The sequence below is a fragment of the Alligator mississippiensis genome, chromosome 1 (genome assembly GCF_030867095.1).
Source record: "Alligator mississippiensis isolate rAllMis1 chromosome 1, rAllMis1, whole genome shotgun sequence".
NCBI classification, from domain to species: Eukaryota; Metazoa; Chordata; order Crocodylia; family Alligatoridae; genus Alligator; species Alligator mississippiensis.
Window position 1 is genome coordinate 368,138,785 of NC_081824.1, and position 20,011 is coordinate 368,158,795.

General features: G+C 42.6%; 1 protein-coding gene across 4 annotated transcripts in view; it reads left to right on the plus strand.

Moving 5' to 3' along the window:
- Positions 1–20,011, plus strand: part of ABCC4 (ATP binding cassette subfamily C member 4) — a 259,297-nt gene that overhangs the window by 218,596 nt on the left and 20,690 nt on the right. The window lies entirely within an intron of this gene.

Consider the following 20,011-nt stretch of genomic DNA (forward strand, 5'->3'; position numbering starts at 1 on the left):
AGAGAGAGAAGGGGGGGGTACTCATCAGCCCCCCTCCAGTAAGGCAGGGTCCCCCAAATCCCGGGCAGGGCCCCCGTATTTGCCTTAAGAGCAGCTTCCTCGACGGCAGGCCCACTGCGCATGTGCGCAGTTTAAAAGGGCCCGCCGACCGGGAAAAAGCCCAGTTAGACGCGGGAGTGGCGAGAGACGCGCGGGTGAAAGCTCGCTGCACCCCCGCTCCCCTGAAGCCCCCCAGAAACCCTCCAGCCGCTGCGGAGCCCCCCGCTGACCCCCAGCGCAGCCGGGGTAAGCGGGGCCCGTGGAGAGAAGGGGCTAACCCCCTTAGTGTGTGTGTGGGAGGCGGCAGCTGAGTGGAGCCGGGCCGGGTCAAGCCCCGCCCAGGCCCCTACTTCGCCCAGCCCCCCAGGGAGCCACGCGAACAGGCTGCACAAACAGGCGCGCTTCTCTGCCGGCACGTGAGTTAGCGCGGAGTTTGTGCGGGAGGGCGCCAGACCCTGCCTGCACACCCCCCAGGGTAGACAGTCCCAGCCGTAGCCAGCCTACCTGAGGCATGACACAGATGGGCACGCGCCGCACCCCGAGGGTCCCCTCGGGCTCCGCGGCCCCCCCCCCTGGCACCTCAGAGACGGCCACCCAGACGGAGCCCCTGGTTCCGGGCTCCACGCAGACGGAGCCCCTGGCTCTCGGCTGCGGGGGCTGCCTGTCCCTTTTTCAGGCTCTGGGGCCTGGGAGCATGGCGACCTCCCCTTGTGGGGTCTGCTCCCTTTTGGGGTCTCTGGCACACCAGCTGGAGGAGCTCCAGGCCACAGTCCACAGACTGCGTGCCATCAGGGACTGCGAGCAGGAGATAGACTCCTACTGCCAGGCCCTTCTCCCCCGGGAGGCAGAGGGTAGATCACAGTCTCCCTCCAGGCCAGAGGAGGACTCTGGGACCTCCTGCTGTGTCCAGCCAGGGGCATGGACCAAGGTGGTCAAGCGCCCTAAGGCCCGCCGCACCAAGGCCCCTCCCCCGCCAGAACTGAGCAACAGGTACGCACCTCTTGCCGCTCCAGCAGAGCCTGCTGAGTTGCCGGCCCCCACAGGCAACATGGGCCTAACTGCAGCTCCCGCCCCTGCTCTCCCCAAGACAAAACGTAAGGTGTTTGTTGTGGGAGACTCCCTCCTGAGGGGGACGGAGGGGCCAATCTGCCACCCTGACCCCTTAGCCCGGCAAGTCTGCTGCTTCCCAGGGGCCCGCATCCGGGACATTGCAGAGAGGATCCCCAAGCTCCTCAAAACCACAGACCACTATCCCATGCTCCTTATTCATGTGGGCACCAATGACACTGCTCGGAGCACTCCCAGCCAGGTCATGAGGCGCTATAGGGATTTGGGAGCGGGGCTTAAGGGTCTGGGGGCACAGGTGGTGTTCTCGTCGATCCTCCCAGTCTCAGGCTATGGGCTGAGAAGGGACAGGAGGATCTATGTGGTCAACCAAAGACTGTGGCGCTGGTGTCGTCAGGAAGGCTTTGGCTTTCATGACCACAGCCCGCTCTTTGGCGAGAGAGGCAGCGAGCTGCTGGGAAGAGATGGTCTCCACCTCTCTCCCCTAGGGAGGAGGCTCTTCTCAGCCAGACTGGCTGACCTGCTCCACCGGGCTTTAAACTAAGCCCGCTGGGGGAAGGGGGGACTACCGCCACTGCTGGCCCGCTGAACAATCCTTGCAAAGCCAGCGGATCATGGCACTCAAGGGAGCCCACCCCAGCCCCAGCCCTGGTAAAATCTGTGGGCAAGGAAGGAGCCCCCCAGGGGGCACTTGCCTGCCTGTACACAAATGCCAGGAGCTTGGGGAATAAGCAGGAGGAGCTCATCCTCCTGCTTAGTGCAAACAATTACGATGTCATAGGGATCACGGAGACCTGGTGGGACTCCACCCATGACTGGACCACGGGGATAGATGGCTATACCCTGTACAGGAGGGATCGTGTAGAGAAAAGGGGCGGGGGTGTAGCTCTCTATGTTAAGGAAAGCTACGCGTCCCTGCAAGCCGATATTGGCGACCAGGGTGGACGGCTGGAGACCCTCTGGGTTAAAATCTGTGGGGAACACGGCACAGGGGACACAATGGTGGGAGTCTATTACAGACCTCCCACCCAAAGTCCTGAACTAGACCAGGAGTTTGCCCAGGAACTGGCTGAGACAGCTTGCTCCAGGACCATGGTTGTCATGGGTGACTTCAATTACCCAGACATCTCGTGGGAGGATCGCTCAGCAAAATCTGAGCGGTCGCAGAGCTTCCTCTCGTGCGTGGATGACCTCTACCTGACTCAAGAAGTCTATGGGCCAACGAGAGGCAAAGCGCTGCTCGACCTGGTGCTGGCTACTGGGGAGGACCTAGTCGGCGACCTAGTGATCGATGGGAAGCTGGGTGACAGCGACCACGAGCTGATCACCTTCACCATCCGCCGAAAAGCTGGCAAGTCAGTCAGCAACACGCAAGTCCTTGACTTCAGGAAAGCCGACTTTGACAAGCTCAGGAGGCTTGTCAGTGAGGCCCTAAGGGACTGTGACCGCAGGGAGAGGGGAGTTCAAGAAGAGTGGTTGCTCCTCAAGGGAGCGATCCTCAATGCACAAACTAAGTCTATTCCATCTCGGAGGAAAGGCAGCAAGAGGGCACAGCAGCCCCCCTGGCTCTCCAGGGACCTAGCAGACCTCCTTAGGCTAAAAAGAAAAGCCTACAAAGGATGGAGGATGGGAGTCACCTCCAAGGAGGATTATTCTGCACTGGTCCGGTCCTGTAGGGAGCAGACCAGGAAAGCCAAGGCTGCAACTGAACTTCAGCTAGCTTTGAGCATCAAGGACAATAAAAAGTCCTTTTTCAGATATGTGGGGAGCCGGAGGAAAAGCAGGGGCAACGTTGGACCCCTGCTGAACCAGATGGGGCAACTGACAACTGACGCCCAGGAAAAAGCCAACCTATTAAATAGGTACTTTGCATCGGTCTTTCATCAGCCCCATGGACGCCTGTGCCTGCTACAGGGCCTGGAAGTCCAGGTGAGGGTGATCCCCTGCCCTCCATTAATGCTGACTTTGTGAAGGAACATCTTGAGAAGCTGGATACCTTCAAGTCAGCCGGCCCTGACAATCTTCACCCCAGGGTACTCAAGGAGCTGGCGAGCATCATAGCCCAGCCTCTAGCGCGGATCTTTGAAAACTCTTGGCGCTCTGGTGTAGTGCCCGAAGACTGGAAGAAGGCCAACGTGTTGCCTATCTTCAAGAAAGGGAGGAAAGTGGATCCGGCTAACTATAGGCCCATCAGCCTGACTTCTATCCCGGGGGAGATCTTAGAAAAGTTTATTAAGGAGGCCATCCTTAATGGACTGGCCGACGCCAACATCTTAAGGGATAGCCAGCACGGGTTTGTTGCGGGTAGGTCTTGCTTGACCAATCTCATTTCCTTCTACGACCAGGTGACCTATCACCTGGACAAGGGAGATGAGATTGATGTCATATATCTTGACTTCAAAAAAGCCTTCGATCTGGTGTCCCATGATCGTCTCTTGGAGAAACTGGCCAATTGTCGCCTTGGGTCCCCCACGATCCACTGGCTGGAAAATTGGCTCCGGGGTCGGAACCAGAGGGTAGTAATTGATGGAAGTCACTCATCGTGGTGTCCTGTGACCAGTGGGGTCCCCCAGGGCTCTGTCCTTGGACCCATACTGTTCAACATCTTCATTAATGATGTGGACACTGGAGTCAGAAGCGGACTGGCCAAGTTCGCCGATGACACCAAACTTTGGGGAAAAGCATCCACACCAGAAGACAGGCGGATGATCCAGGCTGACCTGGACAGGCTCAGCAAGTGGGCGGATGAGAATCTGATGGTGTTCAATGCCGATAAATGCAAGGTTCTCCACCTTGGGAAAAAAAACCCGCAGCATCCTTATAGGCTCGGCAGTGCTATGTTGGTTAGCACTATGGAAGAAAGAGACTTGGGGGTCATCATTGACCACAAGATGAACACGAGCCTGCAATGCGATGCTGCGGCTATTAAAGCGACCAAAACGCTGGCTTGCATCCATAGATGCTTCTCAAGCAAATCCCGGAACGTCATTCTCCCCCTGTACTCGGCCTTAGTGAGGCCGCAGCTGGAGTACTGCGTCCAGTTTTGGGCTCCACAATTCAAAAAGGATGTGGAGAAGCTTGAGAGAGTCCAGAGAAGAGCCACACGCATGATCAAAGGTCAGGGAAGCAGACCCTACGATGACAGGCTGAGAGCCCTGGGGCTCTTTAGCCTGGAAAAGCGCAGGCTCAGGGGTGATCTGATGGCCACCTACAAGTTTTATCAGGGGTGACCACCAGTATCTAGGGGAACGTTTGTTCACCAGAGCGCCCCAAGGGATGACAACTAGGTCGAATGGTCACAAACTACTACAAGATCGTTTCAGGCTGGACATAAGGAAGAATTTCTTTACTGTCCGAGCCCCCAAGGTCTGGAACAGCCTGCCATCGGAGGTTGTTCAAGCGCCTTCATTGAACACCTTCAAGATGAAACTGGATGCTTATCTTGCTGGGATCCTATGACCCCAGCTGACGTCCTGCCCTTTGGGCAGGGGGCTGGACTCGATGATCTTCCGAGGTCCCTTCCAGCCCTAATGTCTATGAAATCTATGATATCGTGGGAATGTATGTAAAAAACAAAACCAAGAAAGTGTTGTTAAAATATCAGCAGGGCCATCCCTCTAAAAGCAGGACATTTGGCAATCCAACCAAATGGTTCATAAACCAGTTATGCAGAAGTCCAACACTGTATCCCTTTGTGCTTATGTTTCAAATATAGGCTTTCAGTATCACCATTTAAAATTGTACACATTTATTATTATAATACACTTGAGAAAATTGTTTGAAAAATAAAAATGCAAAACATGAAATGCCCTCCCCCACCACCGACCAAACTTATTTCCTAGCCATTTTAGGTTTTACAGCTGTTTATCTGAAGCTTGTAAAAATAAAACAGCCTTCATTTCTGACCATCCAAAATCAATGCTATCTCAAGTTCTGATCTGTTAAAAACTTTTCAGGATTCATAGGTCTGACTTAAACCAGAATTTTAAATCTGCTGAAGTGATTTTCTTAAAACTTAGCTTGTTTTTATAAATTTCACCAAGGCATAAAAAAAACAATTTTTTTTTTTAATATCTAAATAAGCTTCAAGTATGAATACTGGCATTCAATGCATGCATGCTGAACTTATAGTAATTGTAACAATTATAGTTATTAGCAGTTTTATAAAAAGAAAATCGTTGACCCCATATGCTTTAATAGTAGTGGTTTACCTTTAGTGAAATCCCTTCTGACCCAAATGGGTATAATTTAACCAGTGGCCTTCCATGCCTGTAGCTGAAGGCTTATTTAACATGCGCTGTAGAATCTTTACTAGTACTAGTAAGCTTTAAGCAAAAGGAACCAAAGCTGACTGTCAAGAGTCTGGGTGAATTGCAGGGTTGGTACTTAAAGAAAAAAAATCTTTATTTAATCTTGGTAAATTTGATGTGAGAAATCAGTAATATATACAATAGTGATAGAAACCTATTGTTGTCTGTACAGTTGTTTTTTTAATAAAATTGCACTTCAAGCTCTCCTAACTTTATAAAAAACCCCACAAAAACACTTTGGTTTAAACTTTAGCTCTAAACGTAATCTGCAAAATAAATCAAGTTGAACTTTCAAATATAAGTAAAGTCTGCAAGATCTTTGATCTGAATATATTTTGAATACTGAAATATCTAAATATTCCACTGATTACATTAATTTTTTTAATGTATTAACATTTTGGCTATGTCCAACCATAAAACATTTTAGACCAAAAGGAATATTTTAAGCGATTGTGAAAAAAACAGTACAGTTAGATTTGTATGCATATTGGAACTGAACTTGAGCAATACCAACCGTGTGCGCTCATACTCACTACCACAGTCAGTTCTATTTTAGAAAAGGAGAGAAACCTACTGAAAGATATGGAGGAACTGACTGGTTTCTCTCAGTGCAGCCAGGCCTTTCTTTAGGAGTTGTTTTAATTCAAGTTTGTTCCATCCCCAAAGCCATACTTCTGGATTCATAATCCAGGTCACACCTTAAGAGTATCTCTGCTGTATCAATCTTAATTATAAATATGTGTCTAAACTTCAAACACTTGAAGTCATTGAAACAAAAATTGTATTGTGTAAGTGATACTCTTCTAGCACAGTGACATCAATGAGTAATAATATTTTGCGTTTGTATAGCACCTTTCATCTGAAAATTTCAAAGCTCCTCATAAACATTAATTAATTAAACCTCAACACTTGGCTAAAGCAGGAAAGTACTCACGGAGTTATTGAAAGTAGAGTTGGAAGAGGCTTGTCATGTAGGTTATCAAAACAATCCCCTATAATAATGCCACCATAATATTTTAATTCCCATTTAACAGATCAGAAAAATGAGAGATGTAGGGATTAAGAGATTTGCCCAAAGTCATAGTGCATCAGTAGCAGAACTAAAAATAATCAAGAGTCCACATGCTTTGTTTTCTCTGCTGCTTCCATTTTTTTCTCAGGAAACCTTATAGAAACCTTTGAATTGCTGAGAGATCTGTGCCGAGATTCACAAGGATTGGGGGTGCCTCTCCCCAAACACTTTTTCCTATCAAGGCAATGTTTGTTTGAAATGGAAACTCTGGATGTGAACAACATGTAATATTTTTAAAAATGTACTTAAAGGGGGAAATGCTATAGCAAGAGAATCTTGAGAGAAGGGTTGCTTATTTAATGCAAGACCTGTTGTAATTACATTGTGAAATGACTAATATCTAGAGTGACTATGAGATGTCACAGTCAGACCCAGAGTTCAAGCAACAACTAGCCAATATTAATTTTTCTATTAGCAAATGCTTAGACACAATCTGATCCACTCTATCGGAAGCTTTTATAGCAATTTGGATTCAATTCCACATGTAAATATTAAGCAGAAGTAACATAATATAATGTCTTTTTTATCAAAAGCCCTGGAGTTTTTAGAAGCATGCCAACCAGGAAGTGATACGCTTGCTATAGATGCACCCAGTATTACACATTCTTTATTGTATCCTTTTTCACTTGAAGAAAATGTGGATCCCATATATAGGATTTTTTGTTTGTTTTTTTAAATTTAAAGTATCTATTGGTTTATATTGAGGGAACAGTGAAACTTCTCACTCTATTATTGGTTTTCTTTTATCTTTGGACATCACTGGATGTCAGCATTACAAGTTACAGTTTCTCTTTAGCTGACTGTATGGGCAGTTTGATGTAGCAAAAATGTATGATCTTAGTTGCAATGCAGTTCTACATAGAAAATGAACATTCATCAGTAAAATTGATTCTCTCTGCCTGAGTGGATCTGTCTAGAGTCATTTCTTAAGTGGAGAACTACTGACTATAGGACATACTGAATCATTCAAGCACAACTTTGTGTCAGGAGCTCTGCATATGCAGCAGGTAGCAAGGTAAGTCAGCTGGCAAGATGCAGGAGAGTGCTGTAAGTGGGAAAAGCCTGAAGTATCTTGAGAAGTCAGGGCAGTTTTAGGGTTGCAAGCAGACTTATGTTCACTTTAAAATCAAGAAGTGGGCAAAATTGCAAGAAGGGTGTAAAATGTATGCAGTTTTATGTTGTGAAGCACAGAATCTATCCCTAGCTTGTGAACTAATTAAATATCAGTAGGAAATATACTGTGGTGTCATTGGTATCTGCTAAAACAGATTACTTAATGAAAGACTAGAAAGATGTGTGCAACGGATTACACCAATGTCAGTCAACTAAGAGACGTTGAGACCCAGAAATTTGCACGTAATTGTCACGTGGAGCTGATTCTGCTAAGTAGGTGATGGGATGCCACAGGGACAGAAAAGAAGCATCATTTAGGGGGGCTCATCAATAAAAAATGGAAACAGGTTGGAAGCACTATTGCATTCTTCCATTCAGTAAATTCACAAGCAAATTATTTGTATGTCCAGACTTCAACTATCCTGAAGGTCAGATCTGAAAGTCTGGGAAAGGAGGCCAATAATAATTACTTCAGTTAAATGAAAATACTTCATGGAGGATATTTAGATTTTGGCGAAACTTCACTAGAGACCAATCATGGTTCCTGCTGCTTGCCCACCCAGCTCTTTGGGATTCCAGAGGTTGGATTCATTTGTAGCACATCTAATATGCTGAAAGAAAGCTGAGAATTTGAAAGGTTCAGTTTCTTGGCTGGCTGTGCTTTCAAGGGCCCCAGGAAAGAGTTGGGTATGTGGGAGAGAATTCTGTAACTTTGCTTTTGCTGCCAGTCAGGATTAGACCAAATTTTACAATCTCAAATTCCTCTGATGTTGAATTGCAATTTAATTTCCCCAAGAGAAAAGTGCATTCATCCACTTACTCTTTGGTATTCACTTAGCTCAAGAAGCATTTCTAATAATAGAATCATAGAAAAGTAGGGCTAGAAGGGACCTTGAGATCTCATCTAGTCCAGTCCCCTGTCTGAACGAGGATCAGCCCTATTCAAACCATTCTATAAAAATGCATTGTTTAACCTATTCGAAAAAAGTATAAAGTCAATCCTAATACAACCACAATACATAACACCCTAGCCTGTCCCAGGTAAAACAGTGGGACCATGGTGGCTAACATCCTGCTGCTGCAAAAGTAATTAAAATATGCTGGAGACAGCCAAGGAAGAGGGCCACCCCTCCCTCCCACCCCTCTACCTACCTCCTGCTACAGAAGAAGACAAAAAAACCCAGACTGTACAAATCTAAACAAATTTGGGGTCAAATTTCTTCCTAAACCCAAAATATGGTGATCGGGCTACCCGTGAGCAGGAGGAGGGAGATAGCGGGGAGGTGCAAGACCATCCAGCTAGGAATCTTCAGGTTTGCCCTAGGAGAAGCATTGGCACACCACAGTCAAAACCAGTGTTAAGTGTTCTATTCAGGACTTTGTACAGCTCCCATCATTTGATGGCATCTTGAAGTTTGTGCCTGGTATTGATGGACGTGTCAAGTGTATGTGGCATGCCCCAGATATCTAACAAATAACGTTAAAGTCACTGATAAAATACTTTCAGCTGAAAAATGTGACAGACAGTATGAAGCCAAAGAAAATCAGCAGTAGTGTCTAAGGCAAAACTGTCAAAATCCTGCTGATCTTGAAAGGAGATTAAGATTGTTGAATTTACCTTGCCAAGTGTAAACCCATACCTCAGAGAAATTGGTACTGCTAAATAGATATGCTAGAGAACAAGTCAGACTCAGCGTTTCAGTGGGGACACAGAAAGTTGCTGTTTCTTGAGCAAACGAAGCAACTAATTAGTAAGGCAGTATGTTCAGTTAAAAGCATCCAGCTGTGGTCTTGGGTTTGAATTACAAGAAGAGAGGCCACCATGACTGAAAGAAGTGTTCACCATGACTACTAAGTGTTCAATGCGTCCAGGGGTTATGTCTACATGGTGTTTCTAGCATGTCCTGGCAGGGATTGTCTGAAGTATACCCTATCCATCTTTTCCTGCTTGCACCCACCAAACTTAGACAAAGAATTGTGGAACCATTCCAAGAGCATCCCTCCCACATCATCTCTCAAGCATGGTGGATACTGAAGTCTTGAGAGCAGCCCCAGAGGAGATGTATTTGGAAGTGCTAGCAGGAGTGGGGTGTGTCCAGGAGTACCCTACTAGGATATATCTGAGCATGGTATAGACAAATTCCAGATAGACAAATTCTTCTCTCTCATTTATAGCATGGAATTTTGGTAACTGAGAGTATGTTATGTGCAGTCATATCACATTCCTCTGTAGGCAATAATATATATCCCCATGTCATCACACTACCAAATCTACAAAAAGTTTTACTTTTTCAGAAATTATGCTTACATTTAATAGTTGTCCAGAATAGGACATAGCAGCCACTGTTACCGTAAGCGAATAGATTCTGGTTGGTTATGTCAAGTTTCAGGAAACACAGAAGAAATTGACAGAATTAAGGTTTGCCCCAAAGCCATTGTGTCTATACTAATGGAAACTATCATTGCTAAAAGAAAAAATGTTTGCCACAGTTGTGAGAAAGTTGAACACTCTTTGAGGAACTAGCGGGTTTACATATCTGATTTTAAAAGGCGAAAAATGTATGAACATGAAATTATGGGAACTGGAAAACAGAAAGATCACTGGTTCAGTGCATTTTAGTGAAGGAGCAGAGGACCAAATCATTGCTGTTTTGGCATTGGACAAATAGAAGAATAGGCCCTAAATATTTAGTGTTCTTAGAGCATGACAAGCCACACTTTTAAGGACCTCAACATACCATCATACCTGTGGCACAAGACCTTTGCATATTGCATAATAGAAACTGTGTGTTATAGTGGTATGTTACATATATTTTGGGTTGGGGGAAACCGAAGAATGCAAAGATATCCACCATGACTACTAAGTGGACACTTTGCCCACATAGAATACATGGGGAGTTGTTTTAGACAGTGAGTACTAGTACAGAAATTCTACATAGCTATAACTTTTGTGCCATCATAACAGCTAGCTGTAGTTACATATGATCAAATGGAGAGACCAGAAAAAGAGTAGACTTAAGCACCTGCTGGTAAAGCCTACAAAGAAGGGAGCCCTTACTTAGAGCATTTCATCCACTAAAGCTAGTAGGTCAACTTCTGATGAGTTGCATGTCAGAAACAACTTGAGACTAAAAGAGATTTCCTGTTCAGATACACTTTCTCTGTTCCTGAGAAAATGTCTATGCAGAAAACCATTAGTGTATAGCAGCCTTATCTCATCACTTAGCACTGTCCTACCTGGTTGATGGAGAAATATTAAGACTATTAAAAACAGGTATTCAAGATAATGGCCTTGTTATGCTGAACACTGTACAGTGACTACAGACTCTGCGGACAAAAACTGAAATCTTAACACTGTTTAATATCAAATTTGGCTGTTCTTAGCAGTGGCATAATTGATCTTGAGCCCTGAAAAGGTTTGGGGAGTGTTCAGATTAAATGTAGGTGAATGGGCAGTTGTTGCACTGCACAGGGCCGCAGGCATCTCCACCTTACTGCGTTTGGGTGGTGTCCCTCCTTCCCCTGCACTGTACGTTCAGGTGGCCCCCACATCTCACCTCGCCATGGGTTCCGTTGGCATCATGGGTTTAGCTGTGGATTGAATGATATGGGGGGCATCTGGGTAGAAGTCCAGGAGCCATATTAACTGTCAGTTGGACAGCCCTGGCGTAGATGTTTGTAAACATGTATTAGTTGGGATGAAATGCATAGATGTTTCTCGTAAGAATTATTTTGGCTATTTCTGATCTGTCCTGGCAAACCATGAGGAGGAGGAAAAGACTAAACATACTTAAATCTGAAAATATTCAAAATGGAAGACAAGCTACTGACTTATTTCTCACAAAGCTATATACTGTCTTGGGTAAATTATTTTTTATAATTATGATAGAAAAGTGGGTGCAGCTACATGTGCGTGCAGCTACATGTGATGCTATGTTACCATAGTGACGCCGTATAGCAACATAGCATCCACAGGTGTCTACATGTGACCAGCAGCTACTTTGCTGTAGCAGCACACTACCCCATTATAGTGTGCAGCTATGGTGAAGTAGGTGCTAAAAATAACCATGTACCGTGTATATGGTGCAGTTACTAAAGCACGGTGCAGTAACAATGTTGCCATAGGGCAATGTATAGACCTGCCCAGTGTGTCCTAAATACATGCCTCTCCTAGGATTTTGTGGAAGATCACTTTGTCCTGTCCTTTGAAGAAAACATTGTTTAACAATTATTTCCTATTAGAGTTTTGAACTTCATAATTATTTTCCTGTTTGGAGGTGCCTTATCTAAGTCTAAAATGAGACCTATTTGCTAGGAGATAATTTCCTTGAATTGTTTCCATTTTGAGGAGGAAATAAAAGCATTTAGGTCAGTCCTTAACGCTCTGGTTTTCTCTCTGGCTATGAAGAGAGGATGAATGTGAATGAGAATAATATTTTTTCCTTAGTTGGAACACACTTGCATGCCATCCCATCTCTCTTTTGCTGGACACTTTTATCCCATACTCTGACTTTGTTCAATGTTTTATTACTGTTTATTCTTTCTGTATGCTTTTGTCACTGGAAGTTAGAAAATAAACTTTTAAAACTCTATTGTTATTTTTGGACAATTTTTATACAATATTTATTAGATCACTATCAATATCTGTATGGTTTCTTTTTTTTCCCTCTCAATAGTGATGTTTCTTTTATGTGGTCTGTGCTAACTGCATTACTTCAATGAGAAAATTCATTTTCAAAATTAGTATTAACATAGTGGTATGCAAAAGGAAGAGTAAATACTGTGTCTAAAGATATACTTTCCTTTATGTTTTGATTCATGAATCCAGTCTTGTTCTATATAAAAATTGACTTTCTTGACCTTCAGTGTGTTACTTTCCATTTCTTCACTTTACCAAAGAGACCTTTGATAACTTTTTCCTTTAATATAGTTTTTCTTTATCCAGTATTTTAGGTTTTCAGATTTCTTTTCTATTTGTTAAGTGGATGGCAAATGTAAATATGAAAACAGTTATCCATGAAGATATACTGAAAGCACAAACTAACCAGGTTTGTGAGGGTATGTGTGTGCATGTATGTGTATAAATAAAAGTTGTAATGAAAATGTTTTTAGCTTCCTAAAAAAATAGTTTGGAAGCATTTTTGTTGATAAAACTCTGCCTTCACATTTTTTTTCTTTAGTTTATTTTTTTTTGCGGAGCACTGCAAACTTAAGTAGCTGCTTTCTCTTTTAACTTTTTGTTTAAATCCTAGTTTTTTCACTGTTAATCTCCTTCTGTCAAACAAGATTTGGATGTGAAAACTGCTTTCCTGCCTTATATCCAATACCATGAGCCCCCTTGGCAAAAATAAGAATGATGAGGCTGATGATAGGTATTCATCACCCAGAATACTTTTATAACTGAGTTAAGACAAGTATTTGGAAAGATTTATTCTAGAACTGGCATACATTTTTACACTTCTTTAAAAAATTGTAAAATGTATGGCCAATGCTGCCTGAGTACAAATATCATTCAGAAGAGATCTCAGTAATAATCGGTTGTACTTCAGACATGAAGGTGAATGGATGTCTTCCATTAAATTTAAAGTTTATTTAGTTTTCTATGTGATCATTGATGTTCTCTCCTATAAACTTTTACTCGTGAGACTAGTCCTCTAGTATTGACAGCACTAGCCCAAAGATTTGTCTCCCTTCAGGTTTGTCTCTAGTATACTTGTGTACACAGAACTAGCACAAGTTTAAAAAAAAACAAGTAAAAATGATGCCAAATCAAAATGGCCTCTTTTAGTGTAGCTCTGCCCAAGCGTAATTGGCTGCCCAAGGCACAAAGCAAGGGAAAATCAGGTCATAATTTGCATGCCACTGAGTGTGTCTACCCATTCATTAATGCATCTTTGCTACTGGGGTGTTGATCTAAGGACATAGGCAGACAAAGTTCTTTGGGTAAATCCAATATCTTTTATTAGATCAACTCAAATAGTTGCAAAATTCTTCTTTGCAAGCTATTGGGTACAAATACCCTTCATCAGGCTGAGGAAGTATCTGCAGATGATCTGTGCTCTTCCTGGATAGACTAGTAAAGCAGCCAGAGCCAGTACATATGCAAGAAAGCCAGTCAGCTAAAATGTGAAGTGAGGTAGTTAGTAGGTGAGAAACAGCTGGGGGGGTGGTGAGGAAAGGGGAATGAATGTAGCTGTAGTCAATGGATGAGAGATGGGGAGGGGAGGGAATGAGAACAGCTGGTAAAAAGCAGCGGGTTTACTTGGGGAGTCAGATGTTAAGCAGGTTGTAATCTGTCATAAATCCAGTGTCTATATTTAGTCCATGATTTTTGTATCCAGTAGATTGATGAAGTGACGTTTTTGCTGTGAAGTACTAAAGTGCAATAGAACAGTCCACCATGTGTCCTGTAGGCACACCCAGTGTTTTGGGCTTATGCACTGGTTTTTAGTCTAGGATCTCAAAGTATTTTGCAGGCAGTTAATCCTTGCAGCATCTCCATGAGGGATTATTTTCTGTATCTGACTGCTTGTGAAACTCAGGTACAGAGAAATATGATTTGTCCAAGATGCCACAAATAACTTCCATGTCAGATTCTGGAAAAAGTTGAGGTCAGACTTCAAGTTCAGAGAAAGAACTATTCTCTTCTGTACCTGAATTACTGTTGTCTGATCTTACACTACTAGTCTGTCTCACTTTCCTACACTTAATTCAGCAGGTGCAGCTACTTTGGAATCTGCCTGGGTCAATTTAGTGATAGAAATTGTGCTTCATATGAAATTTGATCAGAAAATGAGTAATCAGTAATTAAGGGTCATATTCTGCCTCTCTTTGCAACGTAGTATCATGCTAATTCATACATACTCCTTATGATACTAATAAGCCTATACATTGAAGTATATGAAATTTGAAATAAGCATAGCAGAACCATAGCAAAAGCATTTTATTTATTTGATTTTTACATGAGCATCCATACAAAAATGAGTGCCTTCCCTTTACCCTAGATATGACTTGATGATTCCTAAATATTTAACTACCAAATAAACCCCTCCTATAACCTCCATCTTTCAGCTATCAATCACTATTCACACTGGTGAATGATAACCCAGCAGCAAAAACATATTTGAAAACTTCAGTAATTCTACTGAAATATTCCCATTCTCTCACAGCCAGAAAAAAACTGATGACTGATAAACAGGGATCTTGGTTTTCTCTGATTTAAAAAAATCCCCAATTTTCAGATTTAAAAAGTAACACAAAATCCACATTTTTCCATGATTAAGATGAAACACCACTATATAATAATTAGTTCTGTATATATGTGGTGTTTTATTTGAATCCCTGTATATCTATATATAAGTGGTGTTTCATTTTAATCACAAAAATGTGGATTTGGGGTTACTTTTCTTAAGCCGAAAATTGGGGATTTTTTTAATTGAAGAAAACCAAGATCCCTGCTGATAAACTAAAGCTGATCTGGACCAAAGCGAGGGGAACAAGGCTCAAGCTGAGGAGTGGTTGCATGGGGACACCTGCTAATTGCTTCCATGGCTAGGGACAGACATTACACATAAGCTGGTTTAAGTGATCAGAAACTAGTTTAAACCTGTAACAGAACAGAAGTTCAGTGCACATAAACCACTTTGAAAATGGCTGAAACTGGTTTGAGATAAACCTGGTTGAATGTAGTATCAGAGTTAATTGATTTGGCTCAAACCAGTTTATGCAATGTCTGTCCCAGACCCCTTGCTGGTTTAAGATAAACCAGACTCCCCCAGCATCCTGGCATGCTCTCTGAATTGGGCAGGGCTCTCTGCTCCACAGCAGGGCTGGCCCCTCCCCTCTGCTCCCTGGCTGCAGCTCCGGCAGAGACTTGCGGGCTGCTCCTGCCCCCTCCCCACACTCCATGCTAAACAGGAATCCCCCTCTTCCCTCTGTCTTGCTGCGTGGTATGTGTGTATTAGCTTGCAGACCACATGCTAACTACAGTCTGTGCTGTGACAAAGGCAGAATCAGCAGGTAGCTGGTAATGTCCCTCTGTTGTTTTCTTAATGAGGTGATAAACACTGAGTTACGGGTGATAAACACTGTTATCAATTCGCTGCTGGGCTAATCAGAGCATCCTGCCCCCCTCCCCCTCAGTTCAGCTCTGAGGAAGGGAAAGGAGGGCTGTTCTAGCAGCACCTGGCATCTAGTCTAAGCCACTGCAGGCACGTGCCTGCATTTCTGGAATGAAAAAGGAATGTTTATCCATCTCCAAATCAGTTCAAACTCTGCAGGTTAGACTAACCTGCAAATATTGAATCAATTCAGACTCAGGGTTCTTGTATGTCTGTCCCTAGCTCGTTTGTTTATATCAACAGGGCTTCACCAATAACTGCTGAATTCAATTACATCAATAGTATGGTATTCAAGGAAATGTGGTCTTTTCAAATGAGTACATCTCAGGCATACTTGTAAGCCAAAACCACTACCATAAACTCTACCCACTACTTCATTAATCAGAGCAACTGACAGGGGGTCCCCCACATTAATATACAAAGAATAATGGACCCTCTGAAAATAACTTAAAATATTGCCTTATCTGTAGTATTGCCTTGGTTTTTTTCTTTGTGATTTTAAAAAAAGTTACACATTTTTTCTATTCCATTGACCTTGTCTCCCATTTTGTACTATAGTCAGGTGCTTTTTCCTCAAGATTGGAGGAGAATGTGTACTTAAAATTGTATATGTTAAATACAAACATTGCTTTTCAAGTTAGTCATGCACATGTTCTCCCCTCTTCTGCTGATATTCTGCTAATTTGTCTATTTAAAATTTATAAAAGAAAACTGGAGTAGGCTTCTCCCCTCCAGTCGGAGGAGATACTTTGGCTCTACTTACTGTTGGCTGGTTGGTTTTCTGCATTTTTCAAAGTTCTGTGCCTCATTAGCAAAATCTGAATTTCATAATAGTTAAAAAGCAGTTTTACATAGGTATAGCACTACACAAAGTCAAAATATGCTAACTCTCCAGGCTTCGGTTGTGCTCATGCACACTCAATTCTCTGAACCAGTTAGTTTATAAGGTGCTACCCTGCTCTACCTTCTGCTTAACTTCAAACTAACGTGGGTAAACACCTCCCTGCATAATGTAAATATTTATGGATAAATTACAAATGCAATTTACATTACAATCTTTTATTAATATAATATAATATGAAACAAAATTAAAATTATAGTTAAAAATAGCTTTAAGAGTAGTAAACTGGGGACCTTTCTTTTCTCTGTTGCATTCCACATGAAAGATACATATTTAGAAAATGTTCTTTTTCTTTAATTTCACAAGGGATGTTTACATGCTGCAACGCTATACTTAGTGGAAAAACCCCACATCATGTTTAAGATGCCTAACATGGAATGCCAAATTATAGGATATTTTAATGATTATGTAGGTACTGTGTATAATAGTTACCTTTGAATCCTTAAGAAAGCTGTTCTTAACTATGACTTGCTCTCTGTGTTCATATGTAATCTAAATAACATATAAATAAATTTGAAAGATTGCAAAGACAATTAGATGTGCAATTTATCCTTAAATAGGATAGATGTCTCCATATGTGCCCTTGAATGGCATAGGTGGCATTCTTTGAATATTTATTATACATTAAGACCCATTTGTATATCATATAATATCAAAACTTTTCCATTTATACTTTGTAGCCACTCTTGGGTGTATGTATGCATATGATGTATCTGCATGTGGGAAGGGTGTATAACAGTCTTGGGTTTAAAAAAAAAATGTCCACATACATTTTTCCGTGCCCCCCCAATCATTCTTATTGCCTGTCCCTGTGTCCCCTCTGTTTCAGCTATATCAATGCTGATTTTAGTATATGTTTCTGTATTTTAAGTAAGAAGCTATATAGCCTTGTTGTGGATTTAAAGTAAAAAGAAAAAAATAAGTTTTATGTGAAGGCCATTATTATATGACCCATTTTAAAAAATACCTAGTCTGGTTCTGTAGAAATGCTTCATCTCAAGAAAATGTTTCTGATTGTCTTTCATGGTGCTGGCCATACCAAGGGCTTATGGTATGAAAAAAATATTTTCTGCATGGTTTTGTCTCATTCCTTATGTATCTGAACATTTGGGCCAGGTACATACATTACACATAAACCAGTATTACTGACTGGAAATCAATCTAAACCTGCAACACAACAGAAGTTCACCAAACGTAGACTGGTTTAAAAATGGCAGAACCCAGTCCAGGATAGACCTGGATGGAAGTAGCATCAGACTTAAGCAGTTTAGGTTAGACTGATCTATTAAACTTCTGTACTAGATCCCCTCCCAACTCAAGTTACAGTCTACTAGCATCTGAGGCATTTGCAGCCCACCACTAGCCTCCCACTCTTAGGGAGGTGCCATTGCAGCCCGCCCTTGGCTGCTCTGTCCCCAAGCTCTCTCAGAGCCAAGTCAGCACAGTGGCTGAAGCTGATGGGGGAGTGGTAAGGGTGCTCCACTGTGCCCCGCAGCCTGGTCAATCTCCCTGGCTCTGTGCCCACTTACAGGTCATGTAGGTCCCTGGGTGGATGTATGGGAACCCACTCTGCCCCCTTCCTCCCCCCCCCATCCACCCATGATCAGGCACAGCACCAGGGAGCAGACTGACTACAGATGCCCGAGGTTGTTGCTGATGGGCAGAGATCCTGGTTTTCTCTGATTAAAAGAAAAACTCAATTTTGGGGTTAGAAAATAACCCAAAATTCACATTTTTCCATGATCAGAATGAAACACCACTATACATATATCTATGTATTAGTGGTGTATCATTTTGTCCCGGAAAAATGTGGGTTTGGGGTTACTTTTTGTAACCTGAAAATTGGGGATTTTTTTAATCGAAGAAAACCAGGATCCCTGCTAATGGGGGAAGGGTGCTTTTCTGTGCAGCCTAGTTGGGCTCTCTGGTGCTGCGCCCACTCGTGGGTGCATGGGGAGGCCTTGGATGGGTATGCAGGAAGCCACTCAGAGCCTCCGCATCCACCCATGAGCAGGTGCAGTGCCAGGTAGCAAACTTCGCTGCAGGGTATGGGAGCCCAGTTGCCTCCACAGCTTGCCTTCAGTTGACAAATGGCAGTAGTGGGAGAAGGTGTGCTCAGCCCTGTCCAGCAGCTGCACTTGGCCATCCTCAGCAGTGGGGATCCCCCAACTTGCTGGCCTCAGCCAGTGCATGTAGCCTGTGTCGCCCCCTTCACTCAAGGCCAAACATCCATTCTATTTGGCAGCAATCTAACCTAGGGTGCTTAGAGTAAAACACACAAGTTAGATCACTTCCACCTCAGGCTTTTTGAATGTCTGTGCCTAGCCTTGGTTTGACAGTGACTGCTCTGCATTTAAAATAGTGTTCAAATTGCACACTATGATGCCTATGTTTCTTTCCTAAGTCTGTTAATTGCTGTTAATTTGGAATCCCATAAAGTGTATGATTAATTAAAATAATGCATATTGTCACGTTTTTTAGTTTTGGCTTTCATTTACCATTGTATTGCTCATTTATTTTAGCTTGGGTAGGTTTATCTGAAGTCTTCCTTGATTTAAACTTAAATACTTTTCCATCATCTGTAGGTTTTGCCACCTTGCTACTTGATGCCTTTTCCTGAAGATTAATACTTACGGTCCTATTATTTGTGGCTCCCAGCTGTTAGACTTTTGCCAGTGTGAAAATTGTCCATTTATTTTGTTTTCTGTCTTAAGTTTCTTATTCATTTAGATTTTTTTCTTTTGTACCATAGCTGTTTTGTTACTCCAGTTGCCTTTTCAAAGTCCAAACAAATTATTTAGTTGTTCTTTTCTTATTGACTGTCCCATTCACTTATTCTAGTAAACTTGTGAGATATAATTTTCTTTCACAAAATTGAATTGTGAGTAAATTTTATCATATCATGATCTACCACGTATTTAATATTTCTGTTATAATGTTAACCAAATTGCAGGTAAAGGATTGAGACTTACAGATCTGTAAATTTCCCAGATCACCTCTTACACCTTTTTATTTAAATATAGGTACAGTTTTTGATATATTTTGATATTCTCCAGTTCTTCAACAGACTGACTGATTTAAATGAGAGAACGAACATTTTTCCCAACAGCTCAGTCACTTTATTTTTGCATTCTTTAAAACTCATGACCCTGTATCATCTAGTCCTAGTGATTTACAATATTCTCTAGTGAAGACTAATGAAAGAGATAATTTACTTTTTCAGCAATATCTTTTTTTAATTGCACTTCTACCCTGCAGCCGAAAAGGCCCAGCTGTTCTGTTGCAGCTTTCCTGTTCCTAATGCACTTAAACCAAGCAACAAGGTTTTTTTAAAATACCTTCAGTATTGACTTTTTGGTTCACTTTCAGTATGCCATCCTTATTTTCTTTT